General features: G+C 43.7%; 1 protein-coding gene across 4 annotated transcripts in view; it reads right to left on the bottom strand.

Moving 5' to 3' along the window:
- Tfdp2 (transcription factor Dp-2) overlaps positions 1 to 16,823 on the bottom strand; it is a 126,595-nt gene extending 109,772 nt beyond the window's left edge. For 2 of the 4 annotated variants that reach the window (XM_052187612.1, XM_052187608.1), the window contains exons 1-2: positions 16,590 to 16,822; positions 12,407 to 12,464 (exon numbers count right to left, since the gene is read on the bottom strand). The gene's annotated coding sequence lies outside the window, so the exon portion shown is untranslated. Of the gene's footprint in view, positions 1 to 12,406; positions 12,465 to 16,589 lie in introns of all 4 variants that reach the window. The other 2 variants (XM_052187611.1, XM_052187609.1) reach the window with 2 other exon arrangements.
- Positions 16,824 to 17,039: the final 216 nt, after the last annotated feature.

A 17,039-nucleotide genomic window follows, 5' to 3' on the forward strand; every position in this document is an offset into this window, starting at 1 on the left:
TGCCTAGAACTCACAGAAATACATCTGCTTCTGCCCCACTAAGTGCAACTTGCCTGGTTTGCTCAGGTTTCTTTAACAAACAAATAACATAAAATATTATGCTTTTGCATATTTTAAGGGGCCTCAGGATCACATCAAGGCCAAGTATGTAGCTTGGATGATAGAATATTCACCTGACATATACAAAAGTAGACATGGCCAAGTCCAAGAATCACACCACACAACCAGTCCTGCAAATGGCACAGAAATGGCATCAAGAAACCCCGTCACAAATCTACAAATCTCTTAAGGGGGTTGACCCCAAGTTCCTGAGGAACGCGCGCTTTGCCAAGAAGCACATGAAAGGCTTAAAGAAGATGCAGGCCAACCATGTAAAGCAGTGAGTGCGAGTGCGAGTGCAGAGGTCATCAAGGCCCTTGTGAAGCCTCAGGTCATCAAGTGCAAGATGCCAAAGGGCCCCAGCCCTAAACTCAGCTATCTGGCTTTCATCGCTCACCCAAGCTTGGGAAGCGGATTCAAAGCTACATGGCCAAGGGGCATAGGCTCTGCCAGCCAAAGTCCAAAGCTCCAACCAAGGCTGAGGCCACAGCTCCAGCTAAGGCCCAGGCTTCAGCTCCAGCTCAGGTTCCCAAAGGTGCCCAGGCTCCTGTGAAGGCCCCATAGAAAAGGCTCCTGCCAGTGTGAAGACAGAGGGATGGCTGTGACACACCTACTCAAACACTATTTGCAGATGACCAGTGTCCTATGCTGTTTTTACAAACAAACTTGAGGCTAGATCTGTTAAAAAAGAAAAAAAAGGAAAAAAAGGCAAAGAGAGGAGCAAGGTAGTAAGCAGTGCTCCTCCACAGCCTCACAGTTCCTGCTTCCAAGCTCCTGTCCTGAACTCCTACCCTGACTTCGCTCCATATGGATTACAATTTAAACTGAAATAAACCCTGTCCTTCCCAAGTTGATTTTTTGGCCATGGTACTTATCATGGGAACAGAAACCTAACTAGGAAATACACATGGACACATACGTACACAAATTAGACAAAAGGGGGCCATCAATTTAAGAGAGTGTGTGGAGAAAAACATGGGAGAAATTAGAGTAAGGAGAAGAAGCAAGGAAAATATACAAATACAGTATCCATGTTTTGTTTTGTTTTATTTGTTTTTTTCATATGTATACATATATATACATATACAGAGACAGAGTTTCTCTGTATAGCCCTGGCTGTCCTGGAACTCACTCTGTAGACCAGACTGGCCTCGAACTCAGAAATCCGCCTGCCTCTGCCCCCAGAGTGTTGGGATTACAGGCGTGCGCCACCACCACCCAGCAGTAGCCATGTTTTTTAATACTGATTTTATTTTTCATTGATTTATCTTAGTTACCCTTCAAAACTTAAGGGTAAGACCCTGTTTCTGAAGAGACTAAATTCTTGAGTCAAAAACATAAAGAAATGAAGCTGGTACTACCTTGGAAATTTCATTCCTATTGGCTAACTTTCATAATGCTAAAAGGTGCTATGTATGCTACCAAAACAAAAACAAAAACAAAACAGAATCATCAGTCTCACTCCAGCTGCAAACCCAGTAAACTAGGCCTGGGAAGACATGTCCACTGGTGCAATAGAGGTATCAATATGGCTGGATTTATAAAGCCTACAAGACAGAAACCATATTTGACACCATTATAAGGCCAAAAATCTGTGGCTAGATAGGTCTTAGGTCCTGGAGGAAAATCTACTCTTACTATTCTGCTTAATGGACACAGTATTTAAATAACTCTTAATGACTTATAGCTATACATAGAGATTAGTGTATCTCTCAACCCTCACCAGAGAAGCTGCTTCTCTCAATAGATAATAGTTAAAACAGAGGCTCACATCTGGTCAATATATAGAGGCCAACATCTGGTCAATACATAGAGAACCACATCTGTCAATACATAGAGATCCATATCTGGTCAACACACCGAGAATAAGAGAATAAGGAGTGGTTCAGCTCTAAATGGGATATCTGTATCATCTGTTATGTGATACCACAATTCTTGGAGTGATGTGAACAAACATCCACTTGCCCCTGACAAGGAACTAACAACAAACCAAAGTTCAACCTGGTGAACCAATGAGTTTTATTGGGGTTACTTACATGAGCAGAAATGACTCCAAGACAGCTACTCCACCAAGAGCTCACCACAGCTTATGAAAGCTGTAATCCTCAGTTTACTGTGCAACTTGCAAGTAGCTCGACAGGCTGGAGAATATCACTTCAGGAGTCTGGCTGGTCTGAGAGTCTCCTAAGCAGCTCGGCCGCTCTGAGAACATCTCAGCAGTCCTGACTGCTTATATAAGCTTGGGGAGGAAGAGCTTGCTGAATCTGGTCAGTGTCAGTGGCTTCATGAAACCTTTGGGTTGTTTACTTTCTGAGCTTAATGCACTTCCCTACAAGATGGAATATTTTACTTTCCTTTAGAACAGCCTGTCTTAATTAGCTTCCCTCCAAGATAGAGGCTTTCTCTCCAAGGAACTGTTGATACACAACACACCCTGCTCTGCAAGGCTAATGGATCACAGAGGAAGACTGACAAGAGGACTGTAAGGGCTGGGGGGTAAGATGACTGTAAGAAAGATGGACTGTAAGGGAGCAGTGCTTTCCAGACACAACAGGGCAGTGGTTCACAGAATGCCAAGACCTGTCCAAGTTCAAGCCAGGCAAAAATCCTAGCAAGTAGAGGGACAGATGGGCACAAAGTCCCCCTTAGCTGAGCAAACACTGACAATGGATAGCTTCTTGGGGAAGGAGAGGTAGGTTTTCTTTAGGTCATAACTCCAGATAGGCTGACACTCCAGTGCAGCCCCACATGCCACTTTTGGAACAGCAGGAACTGGACCTCATGCATTTTTTTTAAAAGACAGAAAAGTTGAATGGGTAGGGTGTAGAAAAGAATCTGGAAGGATCAGGGGAAGAGGAAATAAATATAATCGACATGCAACATAGGAGTAGAGAAAGTGCCCTATGATCCCAGCATTCAGAAGGCTGAAGGAAGAGGATTGCTAGGGGTTCTAGGCCAGCCTGAACTATAGTGTGAGACCCTGTCACTAAACAAAAAATAATTTGAGAATATGAAAAAAAAAATCCTGAATCAGATATATAGAAACTAAGAACGACAGATAGATAAAACAGTTCTAAAGCAGATCGTCAGTTATGAGGACACAGACCAGTAATTCTAGCACCTGGGATGTAGTGGCAGGAGAGTTAGAATTTGTAATCAGCCTGGTTTGCCTAAGACTGTCTCCGAAGGCAAACAAAGGAAAAGTCATTAAGCTAGATAGAAATGTAGAAACCAATAAACACAAGGCTATTTCATATCTCACCACAGAGTAGAAAAACTTACACTCAACACTGCAGTTCTCATCAGCTTCTAGAACAGTGGTAATTAAACAAAAGAGTAGAGTGGTCCTCTTCCAAGAAACAATGAACAAGGAAAAGACCTGCAATGACTGGACTGCACCGTGCTAAGCCTTGGACCTAACAGCTTTTCATGGGCAGAATCCTTACCAGCTTTCCATTGCCTCACTCTCTATTCTCAACAAAAGACCAGTGGAGGAAGAACTATAACATGAAATAAAGAAACTAACAAAACAGGAAACACCAAAGTAATAAGCAAAATGTGTACATATGGCAGTAGGGGACAAGAGTTGATAAACTGAGCTAGGCACAGTGTAGCACACTTACATACTTTCAGTACTCAGATGTGCCCTCCCCCCCAGCCTTTTTGAGCAGGAGTTTAGAAACTCTGCTTCCCACCTAGGGTGGAGAGCTCAGACCAAGGTGAAGCCCATTGTTCTCCAAGGACACTAGCGCCACCTGATGCCAGCCTCCTGCGGAGCAAGCAGAACCAGTTCTGCAGACCTGTTTCTAGCTTTTGGGGAAGGGTCTTGACCCGCCTATATATACTTGGAAACCTTCATTAAACTTTGAGTCTTGACTCCATGTTTCTCTTGTCATCCTATTCCCATCCCCAGCTTTTCTTCCAGGTGACTTGGTAAACCATTCAAATGTAGCCGCAAGTGGCTATACTCAGAAGATTAAGAGAATAACTGTCAGTTCAAGGCCAGTCTGGGCTACATAAAAAAATACTTAAAAAACAAAAAGCCAAAACCAACCAAAAAAAAAAAAACAAGGAACCTCCCCCCCCCCCAAAAAAAACCCCAAAAAAAACCCAGGCAAACAAAAGTATAAACTGTATTCAGTGAAAACTTATAATTTCTGTTCAACAAAAACAGGTTAACAGGTGCCAGCAAAATACAAAATGGCTGAGTCAGTAATTTACCTGTAATGAATGAGCAACATAATGGGATGAACAAAGACCATTGGGCCTCTGATGCTTGCTGCCCAAGCAGCCTAGCCAAATTGTTGTTTCCAGGCTAAGTGAAAGACAAAAAGCAAAAAACAAGGTAAAAAAAGTAAAAAAGAGCCTGGAGGCAGTGGTGGCGCACGCCTGTAATCCCAGCACTTTGGGAGGCAGAGGCAGGTGGATTTCTGAGTTCGAGGCCAGCCTGGCCTACAGAGTGAGTTCCAGGACAGCCAGGGCTATACAGAGAAACCCTCAAAAAAAAAAAAAAAAAATCCAAAAAACCAAAAAAAAAAAAAAAAAGTAAAAAAGACACTGAATGTCAACTCCTAGCCTCCACAAGCGTGTACATAGACACATACAGGCATGAACACATGAATACATACACACACTGCACACACACACATACATATAAATATACATATATCTGACAAAGGATTAATATGCAGAATAGATAAAAGATTCTTGAAACTATACCCCAATGAGAAAGCCCAGTTTTAAAATAGGCAAGCATACCTGTGGTCCCAGCTACTGATGGGAAGCTGAGATGAAAGGACCACTTGAGCCTGTAAGTCAGAGACCAGCCTGGGCAACACAGCCAAATCCAAACGGGAAACTGGTAAATACTAAGGACTCAGGCAGAAAAATATACAAGATATATAAAGGCCAAATAATAACATGAAAAAAGTGCTCACTACCACTAATCATTAAAGAAATACAAACCACATCATTTGTAATCATTAAAGAAATAAAAACCACAATGAGATACCAACTCATGCCCAACACAATGATCAAAGCTTGTGCACATATGCACATGCATGTATCCATGTCCTGCTTCAACATGGATTTGAACATTAATGTTCAAAGTAGCATTAATCACATTAATCACAATAGTTAAGAGGTATAAAAAAAACTAAGATCCATTGAAAGATGAAGAGGTATTAAAAAAACTAAGATCCATTGAAAGATGAATTTATAATCACAGTAGGGCATATAAATATAATACTAACATTGAAAAGAAAGCTTTAAAAAGTCATGAAATTCTCATATATACTGTAAGACTAATGAAGCCTAAGGACATTATTACAAGTGAAAACACCCAGTCTCTGAAAGATAAGCATTTTATGACTTAATGAGGTAACTAGAGAACTTCATAAAATAAAACGGTACTGTCCTGCCTTGGGGAAACTGATTCATTTAACTTATTTATTTAACTGATACAGAGTTTCAGTACTAGGAGATAAAAGACCTACTAGAGAAGGATGGAATGAACAAACCTGAAAACACTAACTGGGGGTTGATTTGTTCATTTGTTTGTTTTGAGACAGGGTTTCTCTGTGTAGCCCTGGTTGTCCTGGAACTCATTCTGTAGACCAGGCTGGCCTCTAACTCAGGAGTCTGCCTACCTCTGCCTCCTGAGTACTGGGGATTAAAAGCATGCCACCACCCGCTGGTTAAGCTATTCTTAAAAAAACGGTTGAGATAGTAAATTTATGTTACATGTATTTTATTTTTTAAAAAATGGAGGACTAGGTTAATATCTCAACAGTAAAGTGACTGCCTAGGATAGCATGGGAAAAGCCCTGGGTTTGGTCCCTGGTATTGGGGAGGTGGTGAACCTTGGACCAAAAAGCAGGCAGAGAGAAAACAGATTATCTACAAAGGAAGGACACACTATACAAGATCTCTCAACAACGCTAAAAAAAAGTAACTCCCTCAAGGTACTCAGGAAGATCATAGTATCAAATCATAAAATCAAATTGGTTTTCAAAATGCCAGTGGGGAACTGGAGAGATGGCTCAGTATTAAGATCACCTGGGCTCTTGCAGAGGACCTGGGTTTGATTCCTAGCACCCACATATAGCTCACAATCGCCTGTGACTCCAGCCCCAGGAGCTCTGATGCCTATTTCGGCCCTCCTCAAGCACCTACACCCATAGGGCAAACAAACACAAAGACATCTGTACATACATAATTTTTTTAAAAAAAAAAAAGTCTATTTTTTAACTCAGGGGGAATAAAGACATTTTCAAAAGTTGAGTTTCTGCCAGGCAGTGGTGGCACATGCCTTTAATCCCAGCACTTGGGAGGCAGAGGCAGGTGGATTTCTGAGTTCCAGGACAGGCTGGTCTACAAAGTGCGTTCCAGGACAGCCAAGGCTACACAGAGAAACCCTGTCTCAAAAAAACAAAACAAAAAAAAGTTGCATTTCAAAGTCAAGTGTGGTGGTGTACAGCTGCCATCCCAGAATTTGGAATATGGACAGTAGTATCAAGAGTTCAAAGCTCTAGAAAAGGGGAAATCATTTGAAATGTAAATAAAAAATTATATCGAATAAAAAAAAAAAAAAGAGTTCAAAGCTATTCTCAGCTATAAAGTGCCTGAATGACATTGAAGTATGTCTTTAAAAAAAAAGTTGACTTTCAACAGACATTCAGCCCTTCCAACAGCCAGGTACAGTGACACACACATGCACCAGGACTCAGAAGACAGAAGCAGGACAATCAGGAATTTAAGGTCAACTATTTATCAAGCTCAAGGTCAGCCTAGATTGTGGGCGCCCTTCTACAATATATGATTCCAGAACAGAAAATACTCAAAATTCAAAGCAAATTAAAGAGAGGGGATGAGTGTATGCAAACATTCATCAGTTCTGTGGGTGGTTACTAGTTCTAGAGATAGGGCAAGAAAGTAAAGAAGGGAGCTACTTCTGGCACTCTCGTTCTGCCTCCTGGCTGGCTAGCTGAAGAGCACTGTTTCAGTGCATGTCTTCATGTGCAGGTGCCCATAGGGATCAGAGGTGGGTGCTGGAGTCCTTGGAGTGTCTGGAGCCCTGGGCTCTTGAGAACTGCCTGGTGAGGGTGCTGGGGGCTCACCTCTGGTCCTCTAACAAAACATGAGCACTCAGCCTCTAAGCCATTACTACAGCTCCCCCTAGGCACTTCTTAATTTGAAGGAGTTGGTCATCACGATTAACCATCTCAGTGATTACAAGCTGCTCTTCCAGAAGACCTCAATTCAATTTCCAATGCCCACATCAGCCATTCACAATTGCCTGTAACTCCAGTTTCAGGGTATCCACCTTCTGGCCTCCACTGGCACCTGCACCATGTGTATATACCTATATATAGACACTCAAACACAAAAAAAAATTAGCCATTACACTCTTGGTGGTTACAAAGTCATATATAGGTAAACAAAGAGTATTCTGAGAACTGTATTATTAGGTGAGTCTGTTAAACATCATCACAGAGCTAATCAATCAACATTCGTGATCAACAGCAAATCTGAGGCTGGGGCAGCATAACAAGACACACAATTTTACAGTATATTTTTCTCAATAAGCAGAATATACTCTAAAATGATGATGAAAACGCATAATGCAGCCGGGCATGGTGGCGCACACCTGTAATCCCAGCACTTGGGAGGCAGAGGCAGGCGGATTTCTGAGGTCGAGGCCAGCCTGGTCTTCAGAGTGAGTTCCAGGACAGCCAGGGCTATACAGAGAAACCCTGTCTCAAATAAATAAATAAATAAATAAATAAACAAAAAAAAAAAGCGCATAATGCACCAAACAGACCAGTGACATGATTCACTGTCACTATCAAGTGTTATGTATTATACGCAATTATATGCATTATATTCTTTTATGACTAGCATCTCTACCAATATATGAATAAGGTGCTAACCTACAATGGACTACATCACTAAGTGACAGGAATTTTTTATCACCATAATAACCTTACAGGACCACTGTCATGTATGTAGTCAGCTGCTAACTGAAACATTATGTAGCTCCCAACTCTACCACAGTCATCTAAATTGTTAATACTGAGGCTGGTGAGATGCTAGTTACCACAAAGCATAAGAATCTGATTTAGATCCCCAGCACCCACACAGAAGCACACATCTGTAACTCTAGCACGGGCAGGTGAGGGGGGTGATGCAACAGGTGGGTACTGGGGCTCACTATATAAATACACACGAGAACATAACATGCACAACATATACACAAACCTGTTAACACTAGTGAAAATAGAATAATGACCATCACAAACAGTTTATATTACTTCCATAATTTTCTTTTCTACTTACTATGACCTAAAATTGGTTTAAAGTGAAACATTAGGGTTTGGATAAGGCTCAGTTAGTAGAATACTTGCCTAGCATGAACAGCACTCAGGAGGGGAAGAAGGATCAGAAGTTCAAGGTCCTCTTCAGCTCTACAGTGACCTTGAAATCTTGTCTCAAAAATAAGTTATTGGGGCTGGAGAGATGGCTCAGTGGTTGAGAGCTTCCTGTTCTTCCAAAGGACCCAAATTTGATTCCAGCACTCGGAACTGCCTGTAACTTCAACTCCAAGAGACTCAAGACCCTCTTCTGGCCTCTTGAGGGTAACTGCACACACAGCACACACTCACACATAACATACATACACACATAAAAGTAAAATGGTAAATCTTTATATATGCATGTGCAAAGCTCTGCTATTCCCAGAACTGCAGAAGTGGGAAGGAGGGAGAGAGGGGGGGGGGGAGGGGGAAGAATGGGAGGGTGGGGGGTAGGGGGTGGGGAGGATAAAGAGGGGGAAAGGAGAGAAAAAAGAAGGGAGGAAGACAGGGATCAGGGCTATAAACAACAAAAACATTAAAAAAGAGGAAAGAATACATACAGACCCTAACCAGTCCTAAGTCAATATGGTCTCCCTGGGAAGAAAGGGCTCAGGACTAGACAGAGGTGCTACAAGGTGCTGGTAAGTATCTGCTTCTGGTCTGGACAGGTAGTGATATTTAGTGAAAATTCACTAACTGGTTATGATTACTAACTGTAGATTTATTTAGTTAGTTAGTTTTTTCAAGACAGGATTTCTCTGTGTAGCCCTAGCTGTCCTGGAACTCACTCTATAGACCAGACTGTCCTGGAACTCAGAAATCCACCAGCCTCTGCCTCCCAAGTGCTGGGATTAAAGGCATGTGCCACCACCTCCTGGCCTAGAATTTTTAAAATATATCGTATTTCCCCAAATTATTTTAATTTTTTATAAAGAATTATTTATTTTATGTATATGAGTACATTGTAGCTGTTGTCATACACAGCAGAAGAGGGCATTAGATCCCATTACCGATGATTATGAGCCTCCATGTGGTTTCTGGGATTGAACTCAGAACCTCTGGAAGAGCAGTCGGTGCTCTTAACTGCTGAGCTATCTCTCCAGCCCTCTTAACCACTTTTTAAAAGTTATTTACTTTACTTTATGCATTTGAGTGTTTGCCAGCATATGTATGTATATATATATATATATACTGTGTGTGTGCCTTTTGCCTTTGGAGACTAGAAGAAGATGTTAAATCCCCTGGGATCATAGTTTCAGGCAGTTGTGAGCTACCATGTTGGTATGAACCCGGGTCCTCTGCAAGAACACCAAGTGCTTTTAACCACTGAGGTGCTTCTCCAGCAAGTATTTTTAAAATGGTTTTACCTCTAGGGCCAAAGATAATAGGAAGACTTAAAATTCACTCAATTTAAGTAGTCCAATACTAACATAACAAGTCAAAAAGCCAAACCAAGCCCACTAGGCCCAGCAGAGTCCTGAAAGTTAATGGAGCCTACTACTCTCCTCATTTTGGATACCAGATCTCCTGTGTTTTTAAAGAAATACAGAAATGTACACAAGATAATTAAGAGCTAAGAATAAGAGTAGACAGGATAGAGTGCCTAACTGGAGAGAAATCCAACTTTAAAAGATTCACAATCTGTGAATACTGTGCCAAACTGACAAGATCTAGAATACCAAAGAAACATGGCTCTGGTTAGATCTATGAAGAACTCTTGGATAAGGTTAATTGGGGTAGGAAGACCCATCATAACTGTGAGCAGCACCATCCTCTGGGACGGAGTCCAGGCTGCATGAAAGGTAGAAAGCTAGCTCTCTACTTCCTAACTGCAGTGCAACAGGACCCAGCTGCTTCAAGCTCTTGCTGCAGTGACTTCTCCACCATAACAGACTGTGCCTCAAATAGTAAGCCAAAATAAACCCTTCCTGGAGCTAGAAGAATGTCTCAGTGGTTAAGAGGACTGCTGTTCTTCCAGGGGAAGATAAGCACCTAGCACCCATATCAAGTGGCCCAGAATCCCATAACTCCAGCTCCAGGAGAGCTGACACTCCTTTCTGGCCACTATAGGTATCCACATTCACATGGCAGAAGCACAAGCACATAATACACAGAAGTAAGAATAAATCTTATTAGAAATAAAGCAAACCATTTTTTCTTTAAATTGGTTTTGTCAGATATTTCATCATAACAATACAAAAATAGAAAAAGTAACTGACAGTGGGTACAAGGGACAAACTACAGCTGGGGATGGTGATTCACTCCTATAACCCTAGCACTCAGGAGGAAGAGGTAGGCAGAGCTCTGTCAGTTTGAGGCCAGCCTGTTCTATATAGAAAGTTCCAGGCCAGCTGAGGCTATATAGTGAGACCCTGTCTCAGAAAAAAAAAAAAAAAAAAAGAACAAGAAGAAAGAAAGAAAGAAAGAAAGAAAGAAAGAAAGAAAGAAAGAAAGAAAGAAAGAAAGAAAGAAAGAAAGAAAGGAAGGAAGGAAGGAAGGAAGGAAGGAAGGAAGGAAGAAGATGGGAGGAAGGGAGGGAGGGAGGGAGGGAGGGAAGGAAAAAGGAAAAATAAGAGGACAGGGGGCCGTCCATCTTATAGATGGTTCAGTGGTTAAGAGCACTGGCTGCTCTTCCAGAGGTCCTGAGTTCAATTCCCAGCAACCACATGGTGGCTCACAACCATTTGTAATGGGATCTGACGCCCTCTTCTGGGGTGTCTAAAGATAGCTACAGTGTACTCATGTACATAAAATAAACAAATCTTTAGAGGAGAGAGGGGAGGGAAGGAAGGAAGGAAGGAAGGAAGGAAGGAAGGAAGGAAGGAAGGGAGGGAGGGAGGGAGGGAGGGAGGGAGGGAGGGAGGGAGGCAGGGAAGGGAGGGAGGGAGGGAGGGAAGGGAGGGAGGGAAGGGTGAAAGGAAGAGAGGGAGGGAAGGGTGAAAGGAAGGGAGGGAGGGAGGGAGGGAGGGAAGGGTGAAAGGAAGGGAGGGAGGGAGGGAGGGAAGGGTGAAAGGAAGGGAGGGAGGGAAGGGTGAAAGGAAGGGAGGGAGGGAGGGAAGGGAGAAAGGGAGGGAGGGAGGAAGGGAGGGAGAAAGAAGGCTTCAGATTTTACACATAAGCACTTCACTAAAAATAGGTTGGTTATTCAAAACAGAATAGATTAATTATAAATTCATCCAGGTGGCTACCAGTATAACAGTAGTGGGGTCTGGATGGACAGGGAGGAACCATTACTATGTATGCCTACTGCTGTAGGAATCCTAATACCTAGGTATCAAACCAAAAATTCCTCTGTCCTTCCCAGAATACTAGTAAAAACTGAAAGCTGTGAGGCGGCTCAGCCAGTAAAGTGTTACTATGTAAACACGCGCTCAGACCCTCAGCCCACATGGAAAGGTTGCATGTACACGCAATGCCAGCAGCAGGACGGCAGCCTCGGGGCTTGGTACGCAGTAAGTCTAGTCAAGTCAGTGAGCTCCAGGTTCAGTGAGAGACTGACTCCTAAACAAACTGAAAAATGACCGAGGAAGACACGACACTCACCTCTGGCTTCTACATTCATGTGTGCACACACATGCACCAGCACCTACATGGGCACATACACATGAATACATGTAGACCAAAAAAACTCAGAAAATGTCTTTACCCAAGAACAGTATGAGTTAAGTTCATTCTTTGTACGTAAGGATGTATGTATGTATGTATGTATATATGTATTTAAAAATAAGGTCTTACTATGTCACCCAGTCTAACTTTTAGCCTCAAAATTCCTATGTAGCCCAGGCTGATATGACTCATACTTCAGTGTCCTGGATGACGGGAAAACACGCTTCAAATTCTTCTCTGTACAGTGATTTTATAGTATACACATGTTTGTATGTATGTATGTATGTATGTATGTATGTATATTTGCGTAAATATATACAGATATACAAACACATGCACATACATACCTAGTCTATCAAGGCTCTTTCTTCAGCAGTTTGCTAGAATGCTTATTTCAACAGAAACCTAGAATAGAGTGCAGAGAGAAAAAAATCTTTTTATGTAGTATTTTCTATTTTTACAACAGTGACATATACAACCTCTCGTTTTTAAACATACCATTTCCAGGGTTACATATTTAACTTAGCATGCAGACCCATCTCCCTGCTGAAAACAGCAACATTAGCCATAGCATCTTCATGAAGTATTACAACTAGTGACAGAAATGGCCATCAAGATTCTTACTGCATTTTTATCTTCCCTTTGAAATGGATTTAATTTTTTCTTTTCATTTAGTAGCTTTAGATTTATACAACCTGTCTTGGGGGAAGCACACATGCCCCTGCACCGATGTAGTCAGTTCTTCTTTTACCGTCACGTGAGACCTAGGGATCGAATTGAGCCTACCATCAGGCTCACATGGCAAAAGCCTTTACCTGAACAGCCTTTATCCTGCCAGCGCCTTTTCCACAGTTTTTAGGTTTTATGTCATTTCATAATATTCCTCTTTATTTTTGGCTTTCACCAATTTAATCTCTAGTAAGTCAAACCTATAATGTAGCAAGAGAAAAATAAAGCTTGCTGGGCAGTGGTGAAGGAAAGGTCAGAGGCCAGCCTGGTCTACAGAGTGAGTTCCAGGACAGCCAGGACCACACAGAAAAACCCTGTCTTAAAAAACCAAAAAAGAAAGTGAGAGAGAGAGAGAGAGAGAGAGAGAGAGAGAGAGAGAGAGAGAGAGAGAGAGAGAAAATTTTGACTTCTGCCCCAGGCACTTAAGCCTGTAATGCCAGAACTCATAAGACTAAGGCAAGAGGACTAGTACAAGTTTAGACCAGCCACATAGTGAGTCCAAGGTCAGCATGTACTACAGTATGAGGCCCTGTACCAAACAAACAAGAGTTTAATTTATATGATTATGAATTAGCAGGATATGACTGCCAAAGTAACAATTCTACTATTTTAAAACCAATGTAAAGCCAGGAATAGAGGTTCATATCCATAATCCTGGGGAAGGAGAACAGGGGGAAGAGAAAGAGGTGTATACCTAGCAAGCCGGCCAGTCAAGGCCATCAGTGAGCTAGTGCATGGTTCTCAAGTAGGCAGGGTGGAGAGCCCTGGAGAAAGGGCTTTGACCTCTAGCCTCCATACTGTACACGTTCACAGATGATGGTATCTGTATGTGCACATTCACACTAAAACAGAGAGAATAGTATAACCCAGAAATAAGACATTGGTCCTGTGAAGAGTTTCAGAGCAAACAGTGACAGGAAAAAATCCTTTAGAAAAGTTTAATGATGAAAAATATTGTCAGCCATGTATTGTAGCAAATGCCTTAAATTCTAGCACTCAGGAGGCAGATCTCTATGAGTTTGAGGCCAGCCTGGTCTACATAGCAAGTTCCAGAACAGCCAGAGCTATATAGTGAGACCCTGTTTTGGGGGGGATGGGGAGTATTTTATCTAAAGAAAAGACCTGCCAGGTAACAAGCGTACAAATGTACTCAAGCACTCGGAGTGCTTGTATTCAAGCACTCGGCGGGCTGAGTGAGGCAAGAAGATTGCTCTAAGCTCAAGGGCAGTCTGAGCTACCTGGGGGTAAAAGGCTAGCCTGGGCTATCCAGCAAAACCCACAGAAGAGAAGGAAAAAGGAAGAGGAGAAACAATGGATTGTAAATGTCTTGAAATATTGGAAATGTGCACATAAATGGGAGGCAGAGGCAGGCGGATTTCTGAGTTTGAGGCCAGCCTGGTCTACAGAGTGAGTTCCAGGACAGCCAGGGCTACACAGAGAAACCCTATCTCAAAAAAACCAAATCCAAAAAAAGAAAAAAGAAAAAGAAAAAAGAAAAGAAAAGAAAAAAAGAAAAGAAAGTGAACTCTCAAAAATATAAAAATAAAAGTTATCTTGCAAACCATTTCTAAGGGTTCATTAGCCTTCAGGAATCCTTAAAGTTCTGTTATCACAGGTTAAATGGAAAGGAGTAAAGTATTAAAATGCCAAAATATTTAGTTTTTAAGGGAGGTTTGGGGAAAGGGGTTGTTTGTTTGGAGGAGGGCACAGGTGTGGAGCATCCACCCTGTTGGGTCCCTGAGACAGAGATAAGGTCAGCAGACTTGGTGACAAGCACCTTTACCCACTGAACCATCTCACTAGTCCCAATTTTTATCTAATCATCTTAAACCCTTACAAACCCCCAACCTAGCTTCTTCTGAGATCCATCATGACAGCACCAAGGTAAATCTAAAAGATGAAGAAAGAGGTGCACAGCCTATTTCAAGGTGAGGTTTGGTTATAGCTATTTTATATTTCTGGTGCTAGGCATCCAATCTACAGTTAGGTAATTACCCCACCACTGAGCTATGCCCCAGTCCTCAAGCTGTATTGGGAGCTCATAGCTCAGTTAAGAATTTTGGCTGCAAGGGGAAAACTTGCACATGCCAAGGACTACACATTCACAAGGGTAGAGGGGAGGGAATTACGGTCACAAATAGCAATATGAATAGTTAAGACTACTTTACTTCTTAAATAAACAGCCTGTATTTAAGGCAACTGAAGAGTTTAATAAGTCTTGGGACTTTCTTAACAAATGTTAAGTGCTGCATTCCAGAGTCTGCAACCACATGCCAGCACTGTGCTACAGACACCAGGTCTGCCATAACACTAAGCTAGTTCCAGGCACAAGATGTTCTAAAACTAAGTCCTCCCGGAGCCAGTACACAAGGGAGACAGGACCTGGGGCCTGGCGGTTGCCTTTATCTCCTGGTGCAATTTGAGAATGGATGCTTTTGTGAATTATAGCATTGGGACAGTGGTAAAGCATTAGTAAATGGTTAAGATAACCAGTGACTGGAAAAGGCAAGATGCAAAATAAACATTTTATAATCAACTTTGAATTCTGCCACACTGAAAAAGAGACAAATGACGACTTAAACCATATTGCCTAGTTATGATGATTTCAAACCATTGGGAGAACAGAAAACAATGACCCCAAAAAATTCTAAATCAAATCAAACACAGCAGCTGACTCTGTAAAGGGGTGTTTTCTAACCTGTGGGTCATGACCTCTCTAGAGGGAGTCGTTCTTGCCTAAGACTGTCAGAAAACCTAAATATTTACATTACAATCCATAACAGTAGCAAAATTACAGTTATGAAGTAGCAACTAAATACTTTTATGGTTGGGGTCAAGTCACAGCATTAGGAAGATTAAGAACCACTGACCTAGAGGAGGCAGGATGAAGGGTTGGAGAACCTTGAGATAGAAGGAGGAAAGGCAGAAGTATTCAAAGGCTCAAAGGCACTTTCAACGACTGCTATGGAAAAAAGAATGAACCTGTCAACTGTTTCTGGTTGTGGGACTTCTATGGTTGGAGTGCTGAGATTCAAACCAGGGCCTTACGAATGCTTAGTAAACATTTTTGCCAGGCCAGGCTACGAGCCAGGTAACTATTTCAACCGCAAAGGTGAAACAACATGGGGTCCAGAGTCTCATCCGGCATCCAGGGGTAAGTTATGCATTTAGTAGAAGTGAGCTTTGTTTCAAGTGCATTCCCAAGATTAGATGTTTTCCCCTCTCCCAACCCCCTCCCCCTCCTCGCATAGGCAGATCTGGCTCACAGATGAATAAACTGAGCCCACACAAAGCACCGGAACACGGGCGAGTGTCCACGCACTTCACTGTGCCATCTCTCGGCGGGAGCCCACAGACACTTTCCCGCTGCTCGGTGCACAGCAACCATGGCCTGGTGCAGAATTCCTCCAAGAACTCCTGCCGAGAAAAGTAACCTCTACTTGAAAGGAAAAGTTCTCTTGGGGAACCTGGGTGTGGGGGGGGGGGGGTCTTCCAGGTAGGTAGAGCTTTGGAACTCTGAAGAGCACCCCGCGGAAACAGACCGGAGGCTCGTGGAACACGAAGCGAGGGGGGGGAAGCCCAAGTCAGCCCTTGTCCTTCCTGATCCCTGGGTGATGGCGAGCCCGCGGGCTCGGGAGCCTCATCGGGAACTCGGGGGTTGCTTGGCCAGGCTGCAGAGAAACGCCGAGGACAAGCTGTGACTCCCTCGACAGGGCAGGGAGGACGGGCCGGCCGGCGGGGGGCCACGCCCGGTCCAAAGGCCCCTGGCATGCAGGCCCCGCGCCCTTTCCCGGACCTTACCGCAGCTCGGTGCAGAGGGGCCGGCGGTCCACACAGCCCTCGGCCCACTCCCGGAGAGACGCTTCTTCGCGAGCCGCCGCTCCTCAGGCAGAGCCAGGGCCGGTCGGAGCGAGCTCAGGCCCGCGCAGCCGCGGTCTTCGCGCGCGTCGGAAGCCTGCAGTGCAGGAAGGGTCAAGGCGCGCCCCGCGTGCCAGGCAGCGACGGCCGCACAGCCCAGCGCGCCCGACGCCGTCCGCCCTCAGCGACACGACCGCGGCGCCGCTTCCCCCGCGCTCGCTTTGGCAGCGGAGCAGCACGGTGCGCGCCGATTGGCTCCCGGGCGGCGTGACGTGCGCCGACGCTCTCCGCGGATTGGCCGGGCCGCGGTGCGTGTAGGGAGTAAACAAAACCCGCCCCCAGGCTCGCCCCCAGGGCCGGAGGCAGAGGTGGGCGGAGGGCTTGCGGGAGCTT

Source organism: Apodemus sylvaticus, chromosome 7, assembly GCF_947179515.1.
Source record: "Apodemus sylvaticus chromosome 7, mApoSyl1.1, whole genome shotgun sequence".
In the NCBI taxonomy this organism is placed as follows: domain Eukaryota; kingdom Metazoa; phylum Chordata; class Mammalia; order Rodentia; family Muridae; genus Apodemus; species Apodemus sylvaticus.